We start from the raw sequence: 27,508 nt of genomic DNA on the forward strand, positions 1-27,508 counted from the left end.
TTACTAATTTCTCTTGAACAAACAGAATGTAGTGGAGTGACAATGTGAGACATGTGTGGCCAGCTAGAAAAGTCTATATAAATTATGCCAAACATGCTCCCTTGGGCATTCGTTTTTTAGATTCTTCAGCTCTCATGTAAGAAATTCAGCTGACTGAAGGCTGCTATGTGAAGTGACAAGGGTGTAGAGACCACTTGAAGAGAAAGAAAGAAAGAGAAACAGGTAGAGAGACAAACATACAGAGAAACAAAGGGAGAGATCCACATATGGAGTCCTAACTATTTTAGACATCAGCTATTTAAGTCTTACCTTCCCAGTAACCAGAGAAGTGAAAAAAGAAGCTTAGAGAAGACCTCAGCCCAACCACCATCTAACTGCAACCTCCTAAGGAACCCTGAGTGGCAACTACCTAATTGAGATAGTGAAGCAAAATAAATAAAAAATAATTATTTTAAGCCATCATTTTGGGGTCATTTGTTACACAGCATAGACAACTGAATCAACTTTCATTTTTAGAATGTATAATCATTCAGTTGAACCAACACAATCATTTTTAACATATGCCAAAAATTTATACACATGTAGATTTTCACACTTGAAAGAATATTCTTATAAACTGTTATGAAATTATTTTTACTCAGAAATATAGTGCATGCACATATACAGTACACACATATATAGCATGATATGATGAATGACTTTCCTTTCAATATATTCACTGACATTTTAAAATCAAGAAACAAAATGGTGCCAAATACTCCTTTATCCCTTTGTTTAAAAGCAAAGGCAAAACCACAATTAACAAAGGTCCCTATAATCAAAGCTACAGTTTTCTCAGTAGTCATGTATGGATATAAGCGTTGGACCATAAAGAAGGCTGAGCACCAAAGAACTGATGCTTTTGAACTGTGGTGTTAGAGAAGACTCTTGAGAGTCCCTTGGACTGCAAGGAGATCAAACCAGTCAATCCTAAAGGAAATCAATCCTGACTGTTCATTGGAAGGACTGATGCTGAAGCTGAAACTCCAATACTTTGGCCACCTGATGCGAAGCACTGACTCGTTAGGAAAGGCCCTGATGCTGGGATTAATTGAAGGCAGGAGAAGAAGGAGACAACAGAGGATGACATGGTTGGATGGCATCACTGACTTTATGGACATGAGTCTGAGAAAGCTCTGGGATATGGTGAAAAACAGGGATGCCTGGTGTGCTGCAGCCCATAGGGTTGCAGAGTCAGACATGACTGAGAGACTGAACAACAACAAACTTTTTGCCACCATTATATGCCATCAAGGCTAAAGCAGATATATGAAGAGTTTGCAGTAGACATTATAGTGAGAACTCCTTTGGTGAGGTGTGGTGGTGTAATATGAATCTCATCCCTCCGCATGAAAGAGAAAATATAGTGATCACTAATTTGAAATCAGCCAAATGGATGAAACTTCAGGGAAATATTGGAAAGTGGAGAGAACCAAGACTGGTGTCAGATTCCTGCCAGAAGAAGTCTAAGATGAGAAACTGATTAACAGTAACACACTAAGGCTAGTAATCAGGGTTGAAGGATGACAGGTTATATATTTTTAATTTTAAAATAAAAGTAACACTATCACAAGTTACATAAAAGCAGACGATTTTTACACAATGATCTTTGAAAGAAAAATATTTGAATACATTGTGACATTTGTAAGAACACCACAAAATTTCTGTACCTTCAGCTAATATTTAAAAGAAACTGCATTTATCATAATCAAAATATCCAATATTTATCACAGTCCATTTTTGGAAAGTTCATAGTGTTTTCTGGACAAACAAAGCATTTCCTCATTCAGTTACATTCCCAAACCTGGTAGTCTCCTATATGTGTGTGTCACACACATTACACACCACAGTGATTACAGACCAAGAGCACTGGAAGGAGCCTTGTGGATCATTTGTCTACACACCTCACTTACAAAGGAGGGAACTAAAGTCAGAGAGACTGAGACACATCCTTATGGTATCCGAGCCCCACATCAGTGTTCTTCCAATAACTCATAAGTAAATAATCACAGGTTTCAAAAGTTAAGAATTTCACTGTTATAAGATTATAAAAATGAGCTCTTGTATTTTCTTAGTGTTTACATATTTAATCTTTCTAAAATTTATATGCTACATTTTGAGCTAGGCTGTATTTCTATCTCAATGAGTAATCAAATACTTTATTCATTTAATGAAGAATATATCTCTCCCTTATCCCTAAAAAAATCTCAGTTACTACATGTATTGATGACTTTGTTCTCTTTAAGTTGCTGCCTCTTTTATATTTGATGTTTTGTTTAATTTCATTTTCTATTTATTTAGACTACACTTCATTTATTTAAAAAATCCCAGTAATTTACAAGAAAGGGCTGAATATAACCACGAAGTTTGGGGAGAATACAAATATATTTTTTACACTTAGGCCCAACAAACTATTAAATCCTAGGAAGAATTCATCTACCAACATATTAAGTGCAAAGGATACTGATGATTTAGTCAAGTAAATCAGTGAGTAAAACAAAGCTGACTTAGCTGACAAAGGTTAAAAAATATTTCATCAGTGGAAGTCTAGTATTCAGAATAGAGAAGAAGGCTGGTCTTCTAACTTTATGCAGTTTATATAAAAGCTAGATTTAAAATCCACAATGAGTTCTGAAGTTTACGACTATAACTATGTAGGTCTTCAGACAAATTGCCCAGTAGTAAGAAAACTGGGCTATATGTCATATGGACAATTGTGCAAAATCAATTGAGATTTGTGGTTGTATGGGTGGTAGGAAAAATAGCTTCACATGCTAATAGGAAAGAAAATTTATATTCATTCTGTGTGAATTGCTTTGGTCCATTGCTCATTTGCAGACATTTCTATGCAAGAAGGCACTGCATTCCCTTAGCTCCTGTTTGGCTGCCAACAGATTAAGTTTATGGTTGGGTGACTGATTTATTCACACTCTGCTTTAGGCTGTGTGGGATAGCTCACATTCTTAGGGAGATAAAGGGTAGAAAACCTAAATTCCTTGTATTAGGGTATGTATTTATATATTTATACTTTTAATATCAGATTGAACTGTAACTATATAATACCAGATATTAAGCCTGAAAATTGGCTCCAAGTCAGTAGCTTTGCTTTGTTCTGGCTCACTCTGATTTTTCTCTTGTGCAAATTAGATATTTCCTATACAAAGTTATTCCCAGTGGTATTCTATTAATTTACTGCTAAATGGAACAATAGCTTAATCCAGCAAGTCCACAGTTTCTTTGTAAGGCCCAGTTGTGTGTTTGTGTGTGTGTGTGTGTGAAGGATGAGATTTAGAAGTTTAGTGGTAAAGAACCCGCCTGCCAATGCAGGAGATATGAGATGTACATCCAGTCCCTGAGTGGGGAAGATCCCCTAGAGGAGGTCATGGCAACCCACTCCAGTTTTCTTGTCTGGAGAATTCCATGGACAGGAGAGCCTGGTGGGCTACAGCCCATAGGGTTGCAAAGAGTTGGACACAACTCAAACGACTTAGCATGATGATCAGAAATACTTAAATAATCAGGACTGGGACTTCCCTGTGGTCCAAGTAGCTAAGACTCTGTGCTCCCAATGCAGGGGGCCCAGGTTCTATTCCTAGTCATGGGACTAGATCCTACATGCCACAATTAAGAGTTTGCAGGCCACAGTTAAATACCTCCCTTGTCACAGGGAAGATCAAAAATCCTGTGTGCTGCAACTAACACCCAGTGAAGTCAAATAAATAGATTGGCAAATATAAACAAACAAACAAAAAAAGCAAAAATCCATTAGGATAGAAAGGTTCTTGGAGGGATGTAGCTTCACTCTCAAATGATTTACAAATCAAAAAAGAATCACAGAAGCCAAAAATGGCAGTGATAGGAAATACATTTCCCCTATTGTTCATCCTATTTGCACAGGCATAGAGAAAAGGTGGTAGAATTACGTAAAGGACACTGTAGAGTAGGCCATCAAAGTTAGACTGAAAACTCTGATTTTTATCCCTCATCTTACCCTGTATTTCTTTGTCATTTGGAATCTTCAGCTAATTGTGTGTGTGTGTGTGCTAAGTCGCTTCAGTCATGTCCAACTCTTTGTGACCCAATAGACTGTAGACCGCCAGACTTCTCTGTCCATGGGATTCTCCAGGCAGGAATGCTGGAGTGGGTTGCCATTTCCTACCCCAGGGGAATTTCCCTATCCGGGAATCAAACCTCATGTCTTTTATGTCTATGGTATTGGCAGATGGGCGCTTTACCACTAGTGCCACCTGGGTCTGTATAACACAAGTCAACCAATTTATTTCAGTAAAGGCAAGTTTTTACTTCCCTTTGATGTTTTACAGACCATAATCTAAAATTGTCCTGACTAAACCATGACTTTAACATAGGAAATTAGGACTGGTCATTATAAATTATTTTTTTAAAAAGTTCTAACAGATTTGTCTTTACAAAGTAACGATGTCCCATCATTGCCTTCTGTGTCTTCACTAGCTCTCCACATTCTTTAATTATAGGGTTCTATGTTTCTAATAGAAGCCAAACTGTAACAATACTGAGAAATTGTATATTTATTTAAATGTCCATTTAGTGAATAATTGGTAACACAATTTCTAAGTGCAGGATTTGATTATATGACTCTACATAGTTTAACTTTTTCAGAAAGAGTTGTTCTCAATGGAGAATATGTAAGGGCCATCATGCCTCTGCAATGCAAGAGAGCCAGATTCCTGGGTCAGGAAGATCCCCTGGAAAAGGAAATGGCAACCCACTCTAGTATTCTTGCCAGAGAATTCCATAGACATTGGAGCCTGGCAGGAGAATATATTTGTGTGTGTGTATATATGTATAAAATGAGAGGAGAAACTGGGGTTCTATATAAATTTTTTACTATGGTTGGGCCAAACCAAATACAACTTTTAATTTAATTTTATATATTAAAACTTTTAGTTCACTCTCCTAACACATGAGCTTTGACTCATTTTTTTTGTTCTGCCATCTCAGAAATGTGCTTGAGAAAGTTCTTAAAGTAGAATGATATACTTTGCAAAGATGAATACGACTTGGTTATAAAAATGCCAACCATTAATATCTATCTACAAATCAGAATGTATTAGGCACATAATTGAAAACCCAGATGAATAAAATATCCTATATATTCTGATGATGCCAAAATAAATATGACAACCTAAATATTATACCCAGAGAAATAAATTATACAGAAAAGATAAATTTCTCTCTCATATTGTGAATCAAATATATGGTCATGTCTGTTTTACTTACTCTGTATAAAATTATGTCACAAATGTAAATTGATAGCTCTATTAAAACTGTCAAAGGTACTGGTGAAATATATTTGCTGGTTCATGTTTTGTATGCAACTGTTTTGCATTTGTTGAACAATTCATTTAATCTGACAGCTCTAATTTTACAGAATTGCTCTTTCAAGAAGTATGGTTGAGGTTGCTTCTTATATCAATATTCTATAACCTCCTTCATATTTCTCCACTCTATCTCTGGACATAATCCTTCTCAAAATGACCCACATATTTTGTTGTGAGTGTTACTGCTGTCACTGCCAATATGCAGGAAAAGTCAAGGTATGGTCTCTAGAGGAAAACTTCCTGGCAGCAAGCATTTCAAGAGTAAAGCTCATAACTTTAATAAACATTATCCTAACAAATGCTCTGAAAAAGCACTGAGCATTTTGCATCTTATTAATCTATGAAGTCTGTCATATGCACCAGAATGTGTAAAAACCACAGTACTTTTTTCTATATAAGAAGGAATTCAGAATAATTATGTTAGTCTTCTGGCACCATTATAATACGATCAATTGCTTTTTTGATAAAAGTAGAAAAAGCACTGTTCTAAAACATTACAGAAAAATAATTCTCACTTCTATTTATATGACTTATCTATTTTATGTCTGGAAATCTGTACCTCTGAATCCTCTTCATTCATTTTACCCACCACTCAACCATCCTCCTTTTAGGCAACCACCAATTTGTTCCCTGCATGTATGAGTTTTGTTTGTTCACTTGTTTTTTAGAGCCAACATATGAATAGAATCATACTGTATCTGTCTATTCTGTTTGATGTTCCATTTAGCATAATATTCAAGGTTCATTCATGTTGTTGCAAATGGCAAGATTTCCTTGTTTTTATGGCTGAATAGTATTTCATTGTGCATGTATATACATACAGATATCATAGGCATATGTTATACATATATACATATATATGCACATATAAATGTAGGTTAGTTTCACCTAACAAATCATAAAATCAGTATCAGAATCAAAAAACTTCCAAGTAACTTGACTCTATCCCAGAAAAGACCTCAATAATGTTAGAAATATAAAACATCCAGGACAGTGACAAGTTAAAATTGAAAATGCCTGGCATCCAGCAAAAGATTACCAAGCCTACAAGAAAGAAGTAAAATAAGATCAAGAATAAAAAGATAAATTAAATTGAGTCAGAATTGGAAAGATGTTGGAACTGAGAGTGAAAGGCTTTAAGCCAGTCATTAAAAATATTTTCCTAAATAGTACTATTTTCCTCCCATCCAGATTTCTTTACTATTATTGCCTTTTTGTTTTATTTTTATATATGTTATACATTGCACACTCCAAAGTTATTATTTTCAAACAAAGAGTCAATATAAATGATAAAAAACCTTTTGGATATGGTTATTTCTAATGCTCTTTAATCTTTTGTTACAGATGAATATTTCCATTAGGCATATTCTTCCTTCTGTCTGCAATCCTCTATTATTATGCTAGAAATCTGTGATTGTGTTGCTAAGGTGTGGGGAAGATGAAGCATTCTAGTCTTAGTCTTTAGAAATCCTATGTCCCTAGGTTATAACCTTCACAAATTTGAGTCAGGAAGTCTGAAGGAGACTGGTAGTGCATAAAGGCCCTTTCCACTGTGTAAGACAAGGCTGGGCTAAAGTTTTCTCCATGGACAGTAGGCTTTTGTTCATGACAATACTCCACACATATTTCAAGATGGTTGCTTTTTCTTCTCCTGCCAGAGCCACTAGGGGATTTTTCTCTCGGCTCTTCACAGTGAGAAATTATGTTTTACCTAGAGGTAAAACCCACAGAGTGTCAAGGCATCCTAAGATTACAAGAGTTTCTTTTATGCAAGGTAAACAGGAATTTGTCAAAATGATCATATAAGTGTTCCTACCTGTTTATTGCTCCAATAGCTTCTGACCAAGGTTAGACGATCTTTTCTGTTCTCTATATTTGTCTGAATCTCCAGAATTTTAGGTGACAGTTTACTTTGCTGGGCTTCCCTGGTAGCTCAGATGGTAAAGAATCCACCTGCAATGCAGGTGACTCTGGTTCCATCCCTGCATCAGGGAAGATCCCCTGGAGAAGGGAATGGAAACTCACTCCAATATTCTTGCCTGGAGAATTCCATGGAGAGAGGAGCCTGGTGGGGTGTAGTCCATGAGGTGGCAAGAAGTCGCACAGGACTAAATGACTAACACTTTCACTTTTAGTTTGCTACTTCAATTCTCTGTTAGTTTCAAGAAAAATAATGGTTAACTCATTTGTTCAATTTTTACTTGTTCTAGAAATATGTATGATATCTTCTAAGGTTTTTACTTTTTGAATCTGAAACTGGCAAGTAATACCCTATTAATAAGGTATTATTCGATATTCCTGGTATTACTGGATACCCAATCTCCAAGTTGGATGACATTCTCATTGACTCAGCTCAAGTAGTAGAATTACATAGCATTAAACAGAGCCCTAACAGGTATACAAACTTACCCACAGTTTAGTCAGTACATGATTGAATTAACTCAATCAATCTCTCATGAGAAACGCTGGGCTGGAAGAAGCACAAGCTGGAATCAAGATTGCCGGGAGAAATATCAATAACCTCAGATATGTAGATGACACCACCCTTATGGCAGAAAGTGAAGAGGAACTAAAAAGCCTCTTGATGAAACTGAAAGTGGAGAGTGAAAAAGTTGGCTTCAAGCTCAATATTCAGAAAATGAAGATCTATGGCATCTGGTCCCATCACTTCATGGGAAATAGATGGGGAAACAGTGGAAACACTGTCAGACTTTATTTTTTGGGGCTCCAAAATCACTGCAGATGGTGATTGCAGCCATGAAATTAAAAGACGCTTACTCCACGGAAGGAAAGTTATGACCAACCTAGATAGCATATTCAAAAGCAGAGATATTACTTTGCCAACAAAGGTCTGTCTAGTCAAGGCTATGGTTTTTCCAGTAGTTATGTATGGATGTGAGAGTTGGACTGTGAAGAAAGCTGAGCGCCTAAGAATTGATGCTTTTGAACTGTGGTGTTGGAGAAGACTCTTGAGAGTCCCTTGGACTGGAAGGAGATCCAACCAGTCCATCCTAAAGGAGACCAGTCCTGGGTGTTCTTTGGAAGGACAGATGCTAAAGCTGAAACTGCAGTAATTTGGCCACCTCATGAGAAGAGTTGACTCATTGGAAAAACTCGGATGCTGGGAGGGATTGGAGGCAGGAGAAGAAGGGGACGACAGAGGATGAGATGGCTGGATGGCATCACTGACTCGATGCAGGTGAGTTTGGGTGAACTCCGGGAGTTGGCGATGGACAGGGAGGCCTGGTGTGCTGCAATTCATGGGGTCGCAAAGAGTCAGACATGACTGAGCGACTGAACAGAACTGAACTGAACGGCCTAGAAAAGAAGGGTAAACTGACAGCACTAAAATGTGAAGTAGATAAATGTGAAAATAAGACAGGAGATTTTAGCATACGTTTTTTCAGTAACCAAAAGAAAAAAAATTTTTTAATTATTTGTGGGAATCTAGGAAGAGGGAATAGGAAGCATCAGAAATCTGTTTTTCCATCTAGATAATAATTGCACGAACATAATCTGCTTGGTGTAACTATTTTTGAACTCTAGATTTTATTGAAGACTTGCAATTTCCATGGGAATCCTTGGGTGGTAAGTTGCAGTTATATTTGGTCATTTTTAACTCTTAATATAGTAGCAGCTATGTAACATTCCTATGGCAAGTAAATGTGTACATGCTCCGAGGGCAGTTTGAATACAGCTTGTAGGAACCTGGGTAGGTAAAAAGACTTTGTTCTTTAAATAGTGGGGATCTCTGATCACTGATTATTGTTTCTGATCACAGAGATTCAGACACAGAGGGGACAGCCTTTGTTTTTGCACCCTTTCACATTGTTGTAGGCTCTTTCCCCTTTGGCTGAAGTGACTTCTAGGGGATTTAAAGGCCAGCACATTTCCTCTATTTTTATTTTTAATTTTCATCTTTAGGAGTAAAACATTAAAGACTAAGATATTTAAAACCTACTGCATATGTAGAGAAAATTAAAAAGACACAGTGCATGATTGTGGGAAAGCATAGACTCAGAAAAGACCTGAGAAGACCTTAAATTTACACTTAAGGCCAATCTTCAGCACAGAGACAGTCTATAATAATAATAATAATACAAACAACAGGCAAAATATTCCACAACAAACTCGGAAGAAAGAGGTAAATATGCTTTTAAGATTTACCACATTTTTCAATTCATGTATTCAGTTTTAAACAAAAAATTCAAAGCATATTAAAAAAAAAAAACAGAAAAACATGGTTCATTCAAATGAACAAAATAAATAAACAAAAACTGTCCCTGACAAATACCTGATTGTGACTCTTCTAAGGCTTCCTAGGTGGCATTAGTGGTAAAGAACCTGCCTGCCAATGCAGGAGACTAAGGGGTATGGGTTCGATCCCTGGATCTGGAAATCTGCCTGGAGAAGGGTATGACAATCCACTCCAGTATTCTTGTCTGGAGAACCCCATGGACAGAGGAGCCTGGCAGGCTACTGTGCAAAGGGTCGCATTGCAAAGAGTCAAAGAGTTGGACACAATGGAAGCTATTTAGTCACAACACATGAATCTTCTAGACAAAGACTTAAATAACTATCTTAAAGACATTTGAAGAACTAAAAGACAACATGGAGAAGGTTAAGAAAATGAAGTATGAACACAGAGAAATATCAATAAGAGGTAGAAAGCATAATGGAGCAAAAAAAAATTTGGAATTGAAAGTAAAATGGCTGATATACAAAAATCCACTGAGGATTCAAAGTCAGATTTGGGTGGACAGAAAAAAGAATCAGTAAATTTGTAAACAAGATGGTGAAAATTATCAGGTCTGAGAAACAGCAAACAAAAAGACTGAAGAAAAGTGAACAGAGCTTAAAGACCTGTAGGGCTCCAACCAGTGGACCAACATGTGCATTGTGGAAGTTCCAAACTGGGATATAAGAAAGGAAAAACAATGTTTGAAAAAAAAAATAATGTCTGAAATCTCCCCAGATTTGAAGAAAGATATAACTGTAATTATCCAAGAAGTCTGATGGACTCCAAGTCAGATGAACTCAAAGAGACCCTTAATGAGACACATGGTAATGAAACTGCTGAAAGACAGTGACAAAAAGAATCATGGAAGAAGCAAGAGAAAAGTGAATTACCACACACAAGCTCTCTTCAATAAGATTATCAATTGGTTCTCATTAAAAACTTTATAGACCTGCAGACAGTAGAATTCATATATTCAAAATGCAAAAAGAAAAAGAAAATACTAACCAGGAATCCTATATCCAGCAAAGTTGTCCTTCAAATGTGAGGGTGCTCCGAGGTAAACAAGACCTGAGGGAAATCATTACCATTAGATGTGCCTGGCAAGAATACTAAAGGAAGTGCTTCAGGATGAAAGGGCATCATCCAGTAACTGGGAATCTCATGAAGAAATAAAAACTTCAGTAAAGGTAAATAAATGAGAAATTATAAAAGCAGTATTACTGTACCAATGATGTGGTACTCCACTTTTTGCTTTTTACATGAATTAAGAGAAAAATATATTAAAAAGTAAAAGATATATTCATCTAAAAGTATTTTCATAATTTTGGTTTGTAACTCCTCATTTTATTTTCTATATAACATAAGAGATTAATGCCTTAAAATTATTAGTTTACATTTTTGAGAAAAATGTATAAACATGTAATTCTGTGACATAAACACCTTAAAAGGGTGAGGATAAAGCTGTTAAGGAGAAGAGCACTCATGTTTTATTGAAGTTAAGTTGGTATAAGTTCAAATTGAGTCTTATAACTTTATGATATTAAATCTAATTCCCATGGTAACCACAAAGAAATACCTATATAATATACATAAAAGTAAGTGAAAAAGACTGTTTCATGGATAACAGCCATGTCATGATGAAGGGGCTTGCATAACTCAATGAAACTATGAGCCATGTCCTGCACGGCCACCCAAGATGGATGGGTCATAGTAAAGCGTTCTGATAAAACATGATCCACTGGAGGAGGAAATAACAACCCATTAGTATTGTTTGGAAAACCCCATGGACACCATAGCTTATGGTGAACAATGTCGGATTTGTGATCTCCAAAGAAATCAGTGAACTAAAATGGATGGGAATGGGTGAATTTAATTCAGATGATAATTATATCTACAACTGTGGGCAAGAATCCCTTAGAAGAAATGGAGTAGCTCTCATAGTCAACAAAAGAGTTTGAAATGCAGGACTTGGGTGCAACCTCAAAAACAATAGAGTGATCTTGGTTTATTTCCAAGCAAACCATTCAACATCACAGCAGTCTAGGTCTATGGTGCTGAAGAAGCTGAAGTTGACCAGTTCTATGAAGACCAAGACCTAATAAAACAAACACCAAAAAGAAATCATTTTCATCATAGGAGACTGGAATGCAAAGTAGGAAATCAAGAGATACCAAGAATAACAGGCAAGTTTGGCCTTGGAGTACAAAATGATGCAGGGCAAAAGGTAACAGGGTTTTGTGAACAGAAAACAATGATTATAGCACACATATTTTTCCAAAAATCCAAGACATGAATCTACACCAGGATATCACCAGATGGTCAATAAAAAAATCAGATTGATTATGTTCTTTGCAGCCAAACATGGAGAAGCTTCATATAGTCAGCAAAAACAAGACCTGCAGCCAACTGTGGATCAGATCATGATCTCCTTATTAAAAAAATTCAAGCTTAAATTGGAGAAAGTAGGAAAACCACTAGGCCATTCAGCTATGACCTAAACCAAATCCCTTATGAAAATACAGTGGAGGTACTGAATAAATTAAAGGTATTATATCTGATAGAGTGCCTGAAGATGGACAGAGGTTCATAAAATTTTACAGGAGGCAATGACCAAACCCATAGTAAACAAAAATAAATGCAAGAAGGCAAGTAGTTTTCTGAGGAGACTTTACAAATAGATGAGGAAAGAAAAGAAATGAAAGGCAAAGGAGAAGGGGAAAGATGTACTCAACTGAATGCAGAGTTCCAGAGAATAGCAAAGAGAGATGAGAAAGCCTTCTTAAATAAACAATGTAAAGAAATGGAGGAAAATATTAGGACGAAAAAGACTAGAGATCTCCTGAAGAACATTGGAGATATTAATGGAACATTTCATGCAAAGATGGGTACAATAAAGGAGCGAAATGGCAAGGAAATAACAGAAGCAGAAGAGATTAAGAAGAGGTGGCAGGAATCCACAGAAGAACTATACAAGAAAGATCTTAATGACTTGGATAATCATGTGGTCACAAACCTAGAGCTGAACATCCTAGAATGTGAAGTCAAGTTGGCCCTAGGAAACATTACTATGAACAAAGTTAATGGAGGTGACAGAATTCCAGCTGAGCTATTTAAAATCCTAAAAGATGATGCTGTTAAAGTACTCCACTCATATGTCAGAAAATTTGGAAAACAGCACTGGCCACAGGACTGGAAAATATCAGCTTTCATTTCAATCCCAAAGAAGGGCATTGCCAAAGAATGCTCAAATTACCATACAATTATACTCATTTCCAATGCTGGCAAAATTATACTGAAAATCCTTCAAGCCAGGCTTCTACAGTACATCCTTCAAGCCAGGCTTCTACAGTTCTTTAGTTCTTCGTCTCTTACTGCCATAAGTGTGGTGTCATCTGCCTATCTGAGGTTATTGATGTTTCTCCTGGCAATCTTGATTCCAGCTTGTGGTTCATCCAGTCTGGCATTTCACATGATGTACACTGCATATAAATTAAATAAGTAGGGTGACAATATACAGCTTTGACATACACCTTTCCCAATTTGGAACCAGTCTGTTGTTCCATGTACAGTTCCAACTGTTGCTTCCTGACCTGCATACAAATTTCTCAAGAGGCAGGTCAGGTGGTCTGGTATTCCTATCTCTTTAAGAATTTCCACAGTTTGTTGTGATCAACAGTCAAAGCCTTTAGCGTAATCAATAAAGCAGAAGTAATTGTTTTTCTGGAACTCTCTTGCTTTTTCAATGATCCAACAGATGTTGGCAACTTGATCTCTGGTTCCTCTGCCTTTTCTAAATCCAGCTTGAACATGTGGAAGTCCGTGGTTCACGTACTGTTGAAGCCTGGTTTGGAGAATTCTGAGCATTACTTTACTAGCGTGTGAGATGAGTGCAATTGTGCAGTAGTTTGAGCATTCTTTGGCATTGCCTTTCTTTGGGATTGGAATGAAAACTGACCTTTTCCAGTCCTGTTGCCTCTGCCGAGTTTTCCAAATTTGCTGGCGTATTGAGTGCAATACTTTCACAGTAACATCATTTAGGATTTGAAGTAGCTCAACTGGAATGCCATCACCTCCACTAGCTTTGTTCATAGTGATGCTTCTTAAGGCCCTCTTGACTTCACATTCCAGGATGTCTGGCTCTAGGTGAGTGATCACATCATCATGGTTATCTGGGTCATGAAGATCTTTATTGTACAGTTCTTCTGTGTATTCTTGCCACCTTTTATTAATATCTTCTGCTTCTGTTAGGTCTATACCATTTCTGTCCTTTATTGTGTCCATCTTTGCATGAAATATTCCCTTGGTATCTCTTTTTTTTTCTTAGAGAGATCTCTATTCTTTCATATTCTATTGTTTTCCTCTATTTCTTTGCATTGATCACTGAGGAAGGTTTTCTTTTCTCTTCTTGCTATTCTTTGGAAGTTTCATTCAAATGTGTATCTTTCTTTTCTCCTTTGCCTTTAGGTTCTCTTCTTTTCACGGCTAATGCAAGGCCTCCTCAGACAACCATTTTGCCTCTTTGCATTTCTTTTTCTTGGAGATGGTCTCGATCACTGCCTCCTGTACAATGTCATGAACCTCTGCCCATAGTTCTTCTGGCAGTCTTATAGGTCTAATACCTTGAATTTATTTGTCACTTCCACTTATGTGTAATCATAAGGGATTTGATTTAGGTCATACCTGAATGGTCTAGTGGTTTTCCCCACTTTCTTCAATTTAAGTAAGTCTTTGGCTGCAAAGAAAATAATTAAGCTGATTATGGTATTGACCATCAGAGTCGGACACAACTGAGCGACTGATCTGATCTGATCTGATCTGGTGATGTCCATGTGTAGAGTCTTCTCTTGTATTGTTAGAAGAGGCTATTTGCTATGACCAGTGCATTCTCTTGGCAAAACTCTTAGCCTTTGCCCTGCTTCATTCTGTACTCCAAGGCAAAATTTGCCTGTTAGTCAAGGCATTTCTTGACTTCCTACTTTTTGCATTCTAATCCCCTATAATGAAAAAAACCTCTTTTTTTGCAGAGTACATCATGTGAAATGCTGTGATGGATGAATCATTAGCTGAAGTCAAGTATGCAGGGAGACATGTCAACAACTTCATGCAGATGATACCTCTCTAAAGTCATAAATTGAACAGGAACTAAATAGCCTCTTGATGAGGGTGAAACAGGATAGTGAAAAGGCTGGCTTAAAACTCAACATGAAAAACAAAAATAAATAAATCATGGCATCTAGTCTCAGCACCTCATGGCAAATAGAAGGGGAAAAAATGGAAGAAGTGACATATTTTATTTTCTTGGACTCCAAAATCACTGCTGACAGTTACGGCAACCATGAAATTAAGACATTTTCTCCTTGGAAGGAAAGCTATGACCAACCTAGACAGTGTATTAAAAAGCAGAGACATTACTTTGTTGACAAACATCTGTCTAGTCAAAGGTATGGTTTTTCCAGTAGTCATGTATGGACATGAGAGTTGGGGTATAAAGAAAGCTGAGCACTGAAGAATTGATGCTTTCAAATTGTGGTGTTCGAGAAGATTCCTGAGAGTCCCTTGGAAGGCAAGGAGATCAAACCAGTCAATTATAAAGGAAATCAGTCCTGAAAATTCACTGGAAGGACTGATGCTGAAGCTGAAACTCCAATACTTTGGCCAATAGATGTGAAGAGAAGATACCTTGAAAAAATCCTTGATATTGGGAAAGATTGAGAGCAGGAAGAGAAAGGAGTGGCAGAGGATGAGACGGTTAGATGGCAGTGACTGAATGGACATGAAGTTAAATAAGCCCTGGGTTATAGTGGAGGAATAGGCTGATGTGCTGCAGTCCAGGAAGTTGCAACATTCAGATATGATTTAGCAACTGAACACCACCACTAACAATTGGCAGTAAAAAAACAAACAAACAAACAAAAAAACAATTAAAACCAATTCAATGACCGAACTGTAGCTTAAAGAATTAAAAAAAATAACTAATTAAGGCCAACATCTTTATAAAGAATAAATAATAAACATTAGTGTATATATAAACAAAATATACAATAGAAAAATCATAGAGAAAATCAGGAAAACCAATAGTTGATTCTCAAAAAATAAATACATAAAAACTGGTCTCTCTTTTTTTTTTTTTTTAAACTTTACAATATTGTATTAGTTTTGCCAAATATCAAAATGAATCCGCCACAGGTATACCCACGTTCCCCATCCTGAACCCTCCTCCCTCCTCCCTCCCCTTCCCTCCCTCTGGGTCGTCCCAGTGCACCAGCCCCAAGCATCCAGTACCGTGCATCGAACCTGGACTGGCAACTCGTTTCATACATGATATTATACATGTTTCAATGCTATTCCCCCAAATCTCCCCACCTTCTCCCTCTCCCACAGAGTCCATAAGACTGATCTATACATCAGTGTCTCTTTTGCTGTCTTGTACACAGGGTTATTGTTACCATCTTTCTAAATTCCATATATATGCGTTAGTATACTGTATTGGTGTTTTTCTTTCTGGCTTACTTCACTCTGTATAATAGGTTCCAGTTTCATCCATCTCATTAGAACTGATTCAAATGTATTCTTTTTAATGGCTGAGTAATACTCCATTGTGTATATGTACCATAGCTTTCTTATCCATTCATCTGCTGATGGACATCTAGGTTGCTTCCATGTCCTGGCTATTATAAACAGTGCTGCGATGAACACTGGGGTACACGTGTCTCTTTCCCTTCTGGTTTCCTCAGTGTGTATGCCCAGCAGTGGGATTGCCGGATCATAAGGCAGTTCTATTTCCAGTAAAAACTGGTCTCTTAAAAGATCACCAAAATTGACAGACCTTTAGCTACATGGACTTTAAAAAAGAAGAAAATATTCAAATTACTAAATTTGGCAATCAAATTGTGAATTTTTCCACTGATTTTACAGAAATAGAAGGATTATAATAGAGTACGGTAAGCACCATAAGCTAACAAATTAGATAACCTAGATGAAGTAGACAAATTCCTAGAAACACAAACCCCACAAGTACAAAAGCATGAAGAAATAGAATATAGGAAATATATTACTAGTTAAGAAACTGAATCAATAATCAAAGATTTCTCAACAAAGGAAAAATTCTGAACCTAATGGCAAATTATACTAAGATTTCAAGAAGAACCAATATCAATCTTTCCAAAGTTTTCAAAAAATCTGAAGAGAGAAAACACCAAAAAATAATTTAAGAAGACAATTCCATTTACAGTATCATCAACAAGGAAAAAAAATGCTAAGAGCTTACTTAGAAGGTAAATGATTTGTGCAATTGAAAACTACAAGCATTGCTAAAAGAAATAGAAGACAGAAGTAGAAACATAGCCAGTTTTCAGGGAGTAGAAGTCTTACTATTGTTAAGATGTCAATACTACCCAAAACAATATTAGATTCAATTCAATCCGATCAAAATCCCAACAATATTTTTGAGGAAACAGGAAAAATCATCATAAAACTCATGTGGAATCTTATAGAACCCCGAGTAACCTAAAATATCCTGAAAAAGAAACACAGAGCTGGAGGACACACACTTAATGATTTTAAAACTTACCAAAAAAACTACAGTAATCCAGGGCTTCCCTGGTGGCTCAGTGGTAAAGAATCCCCCTACCAGTGTAGGAGAAACATGGTTTTGATCCGTGATCTGGGAAGATCCCACATCCTGTGGAGCAACTAAGCCTGAGTGCAAGAGTTACTGAACCTGCGCTCTGGAGCCTGTGCTCCACAACAAGAGAAGCCTCCAGAATGAGAAGCTCATGCACCACAACTAGAAAGCAACCCCCACTTGCCACAACTAGAGAAAGGCCCACACAGAAGGAGTACCCAGCAAAGCCAAAAATAAATAAATAAATAAAATTTTAAGAGTATCAGTTCAGTTCAGTCGCTCAGTCATGTCTGACTCTTTGCGACCCCATGAATTGCAGCACGCCAGGCCTCCCTGTCCATCACCAACTCCCGGAGTTCACTCAGACTCACGTCCATCGAGTCGGTGATGCCATCCAGACATCTCATCCTCTGTCGTCCCCTTCTCCTCCTGCCCCCAATCCCTCCCAGCACCAGAATCTTTTCCAATGTGTCCAACTCTTCGCATGAGGTGGCCAAAGTATTGGAGTTTCAGCTTCAGCATTATTCCTTCCAAAGAACACCCAGGACTGATCTCCTTTAGAATGGACTGGTTGGATCTCCTTGCAATCCAAGGGACTCTCAAGAGTCTTCTCCAACACCACAGTTCAAAAGCATCAATTCTTCGGCTCTCAGCTTTCTTCACAGTCCAACTTTCACATCCATACATGACCACAGGAAAAACCATAGCCTTGACCAGATAGACCTTTGTTGGCAAAGTAATATCTCTGCTTTGGAATATGCTATCTAGGTTGGTCATAACTTTCCTTCCAAAGAGTAAGCATCTTTTAATTTTATGGCTGCAATCACCATATGTGTGTGGTACTGGCATCAAGATAGACATTTAGACCAATGGAAAAGAGTAAAGCTAATAAATAAATCCTGATATATATAACATTAAATTCATTTCTTTGACTCTGCCAAACATGAATGAAGCTATAATTCATCCATAGACAAGTACCTTAATGTTTAAAGTGGCTTAATTGTTTAGAGATAAAACCTGGAATAAATTAATGTGTACATCAACAGTAAAATGGAGAAATGCATTTTAGTATTCTCAGTAAATGAAATGCTAAACATCAATGAAAAGGAATGAAAATAATTTACTGCATGATAATATTTGTATTTGCTTTGTAACCCAATTTATATAAAATTCAACAAGCATAGATATTTTATAATGTTAGTGTTCAGAATATTGCTTATGTTTGCAGATAAGTTAACTATGATGAGCATTAGAGTACTTTCTGAGTTTTGAAATTATTTTATGTGGTTGTATGGCTTTGCTCACCTTGTAAAAATGTACTGGGTTTTAGATTTGTGATATATGCAATTAATTATAATTATGTCATACATCAAACGAAACATTACATAGTCTTTCTGGCTTGCATTCACTAAGCCATGTTTTTCATAGGCATCATGGAAGCAAATATCTACAAATCCAGTGGAATAGTGGGTACCATCTAAATTTGACATACTATGCACAGATCCAGTCAAACACTGTCATGAAGGATTTTGAATCCAGTGTGGCCATATTTTCTAATACATTAAGGAAACTATAAATTTTGGATTTTTTGTGAAATTTTGTAATTTTAAATGTCTGTTTATCCCACCAAACAGTATGCCAGTGTAAAAACTATAAAATAAACTTGGTATGGGGGTATGCTCATTGTGATCTTGGTGTGATCATTAAAATTCTGAAAATAAATTTCTTTCTTTTGTAATTGCTTTTGGAAGAAATTTATACCTGCCTGTTTGTATGTATTTGCTTAGGCCACCTCTGGACAGTATTAGGGAATTTTGTGTTTTTTTTAAATCATGGCATATTTTCCCCTCTAGTACCTTGGCTTTCACAAGTCATTTTCATTTATTTTCCCAGATTAGCTGACTGTCAATGAATGCTACTCTGTACTGAATCACCAGTATGGAATGGTGGCAATCCAATTACTTGTCAGGGAATATAACTTGAAATCTGCTATTGCTCAATATTTATGAAAAGCACAGTTGAGAGAACACAATATTTATGGGGAAATTTCTGAACAGTAAGCAGTACACTCATATCACTAAATGCTCTAATAGCTATCCATAAATTATTCCATAGTATAAGTGTACTAGCTGCTTAGACCACATAATTTTACTGCCTTCTAGTATAATAGCATTTACAGAACTGCCTTTTTGGCAAGATTCTATCATCATACAATGAAAAATAGTAAAAGAAATATCTCTAAGTTATTTGTTGCTTTTATGCTCCATACCACGTTTCCTGTGACAGATCTGCAGAGAACTGTGTCTCTGTATCCAGTATCAGAAAAAGGTGTGCATAGTAACTGGATTGCTTTTGTTTCATGCACCCTCTGACTCATATGCTTCTTTGCTCTTCAAAATAAGGGTCCTTGAACTATGTCCATATACAAAAAACCAGACAATAAATATTGAATATGGATACTTTTTTCCTGGAAAATGAATTTCATTCAAAGATTTAGAAAAAAACATTTTGAATTTTTGTGCTCTCAAAACATTTTGTCACACATGGACATAAATACATTAATAAGAATTCAATGTCTTCAATTTGATAATTCATTATTTTTGGTTTGTCTTCTACTTTGTTCTGCAAATGTCTTTTTTTTTTTTTTTTTTTTTTTTTTTTTTTTAAATGTAAATGTCTTAAAAGCATACATTTGCCTAAGTTTAAAGCTAGTAAAAACACACAGGGCTTGGAATCTAAAGAAGGGATAGAATAGTAAAGTTTATGACAGACATGGACTAGTTACCAACATAAACTTCAAAAATTTTGTCAAGTAATATAAAAGCATGGCTTCTCAGATGGCTCTAGTGATAAAGAACCTGTCTGCCAGTTCAGGAGATTTAAGAGAGGCTGGCTCGATCCCTGGGTCAAGAATATCTCCTGGAGGAGGGCATGGCAACCTACTCCAGAATTCTTGCCTGGAGAATCCCATGGACAGAGAAGTTTGGAGGGCTACAGTCCATAGGGTTGCAAAGAGTCAGACACGACTGAAGTGACTTAGCATGCAAGCACATTAAAGCATTAATCGATTATACTGAGCCATTTAGTAGAAAGCGTACTCAAATGATTAATTAAAATGTGCATTGAAGTAGAAATGAACTCTGATTCCAGTTATACTAAAAACCTTGAATTCTAACAACCTGAATATATAATTATTTAAATATAACTACTTAGCACTTTTTGGCTTTTGGTGCAAAGAAAGACTACACAAGTATATTTATTGAAATAGTAAAGACACACTTCCACAATTGTCATTTTGCCATATATTATTTCAACCTGGAAATTTCAGTTAAGTAGTACAAAAGAGGGTGGTAACTATTTTGAATTTATAGGAAAAGATTACTGAGTTAAAACTTCAGTGAGAGGTAATATCAATCAGTATCAGTTCAGTTGCTCAGTCATATCTGACTCTACGTGACCCCATGGACTGCAGCACACCAGGCCTCCCTGTAAATCACCAACTCTAGGAGCTTGCTCAAACTAATGTCTGTTGAGTTGGTGAAGCCATCCAATCATCTCATCCTCTGTCATCCCCTTATCCTCCTGCCTTCTATCTTTCCCAGCATCAGGGTCTTTTCCAATGAGTCAGTTCTTTCATCAGGTGGCCAAAGTATTGGAGTTTCAGCTTCAGTATTTGTCCTTCCAATGAAATTCAGGACTGATTTCCTTCAGAATTGACTAACGGTATCTCCTTGCAGTTCAAGGGACTCTCGAGTCTTTTCCAACATCATAGTCCAAGCTATCGCTATTTTGGTGCTTAGCTTTCTTTATAATCCAACTCTCATATCCATATATGACTACTGGAAAAACCATAGATTTGACTAGGTGGACCTTTGTTGGTTAAGTAATGTCTCTGCTTTTTAATATGCTGTCTAGGTTGGTCATGGCTTTTCTTCAAAGGAGTTAGTGTCTTTTAATTTCATGCTTGCAGTCACCATCTGCAGTGATTTTGGAGACCTAAAAAATAAAGTCTGCCACTGTTTACATTGTTTCCCCATCAACTTGCCATGAAGTGATGGGGCTGGATGCCATGATCTTAGTTTTCTCAATGTTGAGCTTTAAGCCAACTTTTTCACTCTCCTCTTTCACTTTCATCAAGAAGCTCTTTAGTTCTTTCCTTTATGCCATAAACATGGTGTCATCTGCATATATGAGGTTATTGATGTTTCTCCTGGCAATCTTGATTTCAGCTTGTGCTTCATCCAATCAGGCATTTCACATCTGCATATAAGTTAAATAAACAGGGTGACAATAAACAGCCTCGACATACTCCTTTCCCCAATTTGGAACCAGTCTGTTGTTCCATGTCCAGTTCTACCTGTTACTTCTTGACCTACATACAGATTTTTCAGGTGGTCTGTATTCTCATCTCTTGAAGAATTTTTCACAGTTTGTTGTGATCCACAGTCAAAAGCTTTGGCATTGTCAATAAAGTATAAGTAGATGTTTTCTGGAACTCGCTTGCTTTTTTGATGATCCAATGGATGTTGGCAATTTGATCTCTGGTTCCTCTACTTTTTCTAAATCCAGCATGAGCATGTGGAAGTCCATGGTTCACATACTGTTGAAGCCTGGCTTGGAGAATTTTGAGCATTACTTTGCTAGCGTGTGAGATTAGAGCAATTATGCAATAGTTTTAACATTCTTTGACATTACCTTTCTTTGGGCTTGAAATGAAAACTGACATTTTCCTGTCCTGTGGCCACTGCTGAGCTTTCCAAATTTTTTAGCATATTGAGTGCAGCGCTTTCACAGCAACATCTTTCAGGATTTGAAACAGTTCAACTGGAATTCCATCACTTCCACTAGGTTTTTTAATAGTGATGCTTCCTATGGCCCACTTGCCTTTGCATTCCAGGATGTCTGGCTCTAGGTGAGTGATTACACCATCGTGGTTATCTGGGTCATGAAGATCTTTTTTGTATAGTTCTTCTGTGTATTCTTGACACATCTTCTTAATATCTTTGACTTCTGTTAGGTCCATACCATTTCTGTCCTTTATTGTGCTCATCTTTGCATGAAATCTTTCCTTGGTATCTCTAATTTTCTGGAAGAGATCTCTATTCTTTTGCATTTTATTGTTTTCCTCTATTTCTTTGCATTAATCACTGAGGAAGGTTTTCTTTTCTCTTCTTGCTATTCTTTGGAACTCTGCATTCAAATGGGTATATCTTTCCTTTTCTCCTTTTCCTTTAGTTTCTCTTCTTTTCTCAGCTATTTGTAAGGCCTCATTAGACAACCATTTGCCTTTTTTCAGTTCTTTTTTTTTGGAGGATATCAAGAGGAGGATATCAAGAACAGTAACATCAATAGGAGGATAGTAAAATCTTCAAGACTAAGAATAGGATGATAACATTATTTGGAGTCCTATTAGAATCAATCATCATTAACAATATGGAATGCAAAAGGATCTATATGTTCAAATTGGTAAGTGCACCTAATTATGAACCTACAAGTCCAAAACAAATCAAATGAGGTAAAATAGACATTGCTATATATAAAGTCAGAAGTTAACTTCCTGTCCAAATTTTCCTAAAAAATCCTCAGGAATTTATGCACAGTTTAATAACAGACATAATTTGAATTATATAAATGTATAATATCACTGGTGAACACTATTTTCAATCACTATTTGATATCTAGAGAAAACAGTAGGCATATGGTCCTAGAGCTTGAGAACATAAATATATATAGTGCAAGAAATTTACGATTTCCTTTAAATGTCAAACATTTGCTATTTTCTTAATTATAAGTAATTTTCCATTTAGACAGTTTTGCTGAAGCATAGGTGATTTGTGAAGCAAAGTAAATCTGTAATATCATTATAAATAGCTTCCAGAAGATGGTGAGGGGGGTTAATCCACCTAGACAAAAGAAATCGCTGTTTGATAATCATCTTCTGTATCATGCTGCTTAGTATAAAAACTTTCTTTCCTATTCTAATTTCCCAAACAACATGCTGGTTTTACATGTCTCTAATGATGCAGAAGTAATTGGTAATTCAGAAGAATATATAATACAAAGTACTTGAATATCTCAATATGTTTGTCTCAGCCTAGGTAATCACCTAATTTTTTTCTTCTTATATTAGTTCATTAATATGGATTAAATACCTGAATATTTGCAGTGATATTCTCTTCAACTATATTGATATACACTATTGGCTATTAAAATATACATTCTAATAAGCTACTCATTCTCAGAGCTCTGAATATGGAGACTCTGAGCTAGCTTCCTTTTTCTTTTCAATTTTCTGTTAATGAGGAATAAAGTGAAAATTAATGGGATGAACAGTGATGCAAGAGAAAGATAACACTAAATAATAATTCAAAAGTCTTGTTTTTAAAAATGGAGTTTTTGCTTTATGATAGGAGAGGAATATGAAGAGGAATAGTATGGTTTTTAGTTTAATATCAACTGATCTTTAGTTTTTATAAGCAGAAGCATCTCCATCTAAACCTTGGCTATCCATTTACAATTACAGATCAGAAGCAAGCTACTTGAAGATGCTCATTATTTGTCAGGGTCCTCAGTTCTTTGCTCCATAATATCCAGGAAAAATTGAGGACAGCAATTTATAGACATGTATCCAAAGACATAAATGAATGAGTTCTGTTTTATTCTGTAGAGCTTGTCCTGTGAAAATATCACTTGCTTCACTTTTGGGCAGAGATGCTGTAGAGAACACAGCTTATGCAACTAATGTGAGCTGCTGCCAGAATTTCTGTCATTTCTCTGAAGTAGATGCAGACATCAGGCAAGAAAGATGTCAAGAAGTAGTTGCTGCATTATAGAAATTCAAATTCTGAAGTGAAAACATCAGATAGACAAAGCTCATCATACGATATAGGAATGCATGGTATAGCGTCAAGGCTGAGAAAGTACTTGGTCTTTACAGTGGAAGGCAAGCTCCCCTCTTTATAAAGTGAGGAATTCCCAAAGCAGAAAATGTGACTCAGATGTTAGGTAGTCAAAAGGGAGAGCAAGGAGATCAAATCAGTCAATCCTAAAAGAAATCAACCTTGAATAATCATTGGAAGGTCTGATACTGAAGCTGAATCTCCAATAGTTTGGCCACCTAATGCAAAGAGCTAACTCACCTGGAAAACAGTCTGATGCTGGGAAAGATTGAGGGCAGAAGGAGAAGGGGATGACAGAGGATGAGATGGTTGGATGGCATCACCAACTTAATGAACGTGAGTTTGAGCAGACTCTGGGAGATAGTGAAGGACAGGGAAGCCTGGTGTGCTGCAGTCCATGAGTCTCAAAAGCAGACACATGTGAATGACTGAACAAGTCAAAAAGAATGGCAAATCTCTACTGTGGATGATCTAGAGTAAACTAGATGCACCACTGACTAATATCAGAGAATACCATAAGCTTAAATTTAACTTAAAAATTCTAATGCCTCTAATTTTGTTTTAACAGAAGTCTATTGAAATAATTTTTCAGAAAGAATGATGCATTATTCAGGAACTTTTTGAAGGTAATAGAGCTTTTGTTCACAGGAAAACAACTATTATCCAAAGGGAAGTATCTCATGGTCCTTTGGCAATGGTTCCCTGAGCAAATAATCTTCTTAAAAAGAAATTCTTCCTGCAGGCAAATCTGTGAGTTTTTATATTTCTAGTTTAAAAGATTTTCTTTTTGTTTGCTTATTCTTTTCTGTTAGCTCTTCACCAAGACAAGCAAAAGTATATGTTGACGGTAAGAACATAAATTGGATTTCCTTACATTGAACTGGCTATGCTTAATCATACTGTCTAATCATACTATCTAAACTCTGTAATTTCAACTATATCTATGAAGACCTTTTGTTTATATGAATCGCTATCTCATTATAGATGAAAAGTATCTCTGTTTTGCAGATGTCCAAATTAATCTATTTTATTTCAGTTAATCGGCTGGATAATGATGGTTTTTCTTTGGTTATCTCACAGCATTGCTTATTAAGCTAAAATTACCAGAATTTTATCTAGAAGATGCAAGTCTACCACCTAGCATGTAAAAATCAGTCAAATATAAAATAAAAGTTATTTTAAAATGAGTAACATCCAATTACTGTGTATTTGTTGAGCACTATACCGATTTCTTTTCCAGTTTTTTTTGGTTTTGAATTTTATATCTCTATAAAATTCTACATTAAAAATATATACTTTCATTTAAAACAATATAAATATTAAATATTTTATGCAGGGAAGTATTCAATAAAAATTTGTAAAAGATGATACTATTTTCAAATAAGGAGGTGAAAGACATAGAGTTAAATCACTCTCTTGTGAATTCTAGGAACATATCCTGCTAATTTTCTCTGCTATATAATTACATTTCCTTTAACTGTCCTAAAGATTTCATTGTATTTAACTGTCATCCTGTCCACTTTCACCTTACAGTACTTGTCTTTTGCCTTTAAGCCTAATCAATATTTTTAGTCCCATAATTCTCAAATTCCTAAAAGCTTGTGAAAGTGTTAAGTTTCTTAGCTGTCTGACTCTTTGTGACCCCATGGCCTGTAGCCCACGAGGCTCCTTTCTCCTTTCTCGATGGGATTCTCCAGATAAAGGGATCTTCCGGACCCAGGAATCAAACGCAGGTCTTCTGCATTGTATGCAGATTCTTTACCATCTGAGTCACCAGGAAGCTCCTAATACTTACCCCAATCTAAATCATGGATCTCATTAACTTTACATTCTAATGATGATTTCCCTTCAAGCCATGTAAAAGCACTGGCTGAAATACTATGTTTATACTATTGAAATAGCAAGACTACAACACAGTTAAAAGAATTGTTTCTACGATTCTCACAACTTCGCTCCTAAAAATAAGATTGTTTTGTTTTTCTTTTCTAAGCACTGAAAACACTAACATCAACTATGCTCAAGACACTTCTTTCATGGAAAGAAGAATTGGCATGGGGTGTTCACAAACCATAAAATTTAACACATATAAAGGAAAGATATAAGCATCTGAATGCAGAGTTTCAAAGAATACCAAGATGAGAAAGAAAGCCTTCGTCAGCAATCAATGCAAAGAAATAGAGGAAAACAACAGAATGGGAAAGACTAGAGATCTCTTCAAGAAAATTAGAGATACCAAGGGAACATTTCATGCAAAGATGGGCTTGATAAAGGACAAAAATGGTATGGGCCTAACAGAAGCAGAAGATATCAAGAAGAGGTGGCAAGAAAACACAGAAGAACTGTACAAAAAAGATCTTCACAACCCAGATAATCACGATGGTGTGATCACTCACCTAGAGCCAGAGATCCTGGAATGTGAAGTAAAGTGGGCCTTAGAAAGCATCACTACAAAGCTAGTGGAGGTGATGGAATTCCAGTTGAGCTATTTCAAATGCTGAAAGATGATGCTGTGAAAGTGCTGCACTCAGTATGCCAGCACATTTGGAAAACTCAGCAGTGGCCACAGGACTGGAAAAGGTCAATTTTCATTCCAATCCCTAAGAAAGGAAATGCTAAACAATGCTCAAACTACCGCACAATTGCACTCATCTCACATGTTAGTAAAGTAATGCTCAAAATTCTCCAAGCCAGGCTTCAGCAATACGTGAACCGTGAACTTCCTGATGTTCAAGCTAGTTTTAGAAAAGACAGAGGAACCAGAGATCAAATTGCCAACATCCGCTGGATCATGGAAAAAGCAAGAGAGTTACAGAAAAACATCTATTTCTGCTTTATTGACTATGCCAAAGCCTTTGACTGTGTGGATCACAATAAACTGTGGAAAATTCTTCAAGAGATGGGAATACCAAACCACCTGACCTGCCTCTTGAGAAATCTGTATGCAGGTCAGGAAGCAACAGTTAGAACTGGGCATGGAACAACAGACTGGTTCCAAATAGGAAAAGGAGTACGTCAAGGCTGTATATTATCACCCTGCTTATTTAAATTATATGCAAAGTACATCATGAGAAACGCTGGACTGGAAGAAACACAAGCTGATCAAGATTGCCAGGAGAAATATCAATAACCTCAGATATGCAGATGACACCACCCTTATGGCAGAAAGTGAAGAGGAACTCAAAAGCCTCTTGATGAAAGTGAAAGTGGAGAGTGAAAAAGTTGGCTTAAAGCTCAACATTCAGAAAACAAAGATCATGGCATCCAGTCCCATGACTTCATGAGAAATGGATGGGGAAACAGTGGAAATAGTGTCAGATTTTATTTTTCTGGGCTCCAAAATCACTAC

Source organism: Bos indicus x Bos taurus, chromosome 28 (genome assembly GCF_003369695.1).
Source record: "Bos indicus x Bos taurus breed Angus x Brahman F1 hybrid chromosome 28, Bos_hybrid_MaternalHap_v2.0, whole genome shotgun sequence".
NCBI lineage: Eukaryota > Metazoa > Chordata > Mammalia > Artiodactyla > Bovidae > Bos > Bos indicus x Bos taurus.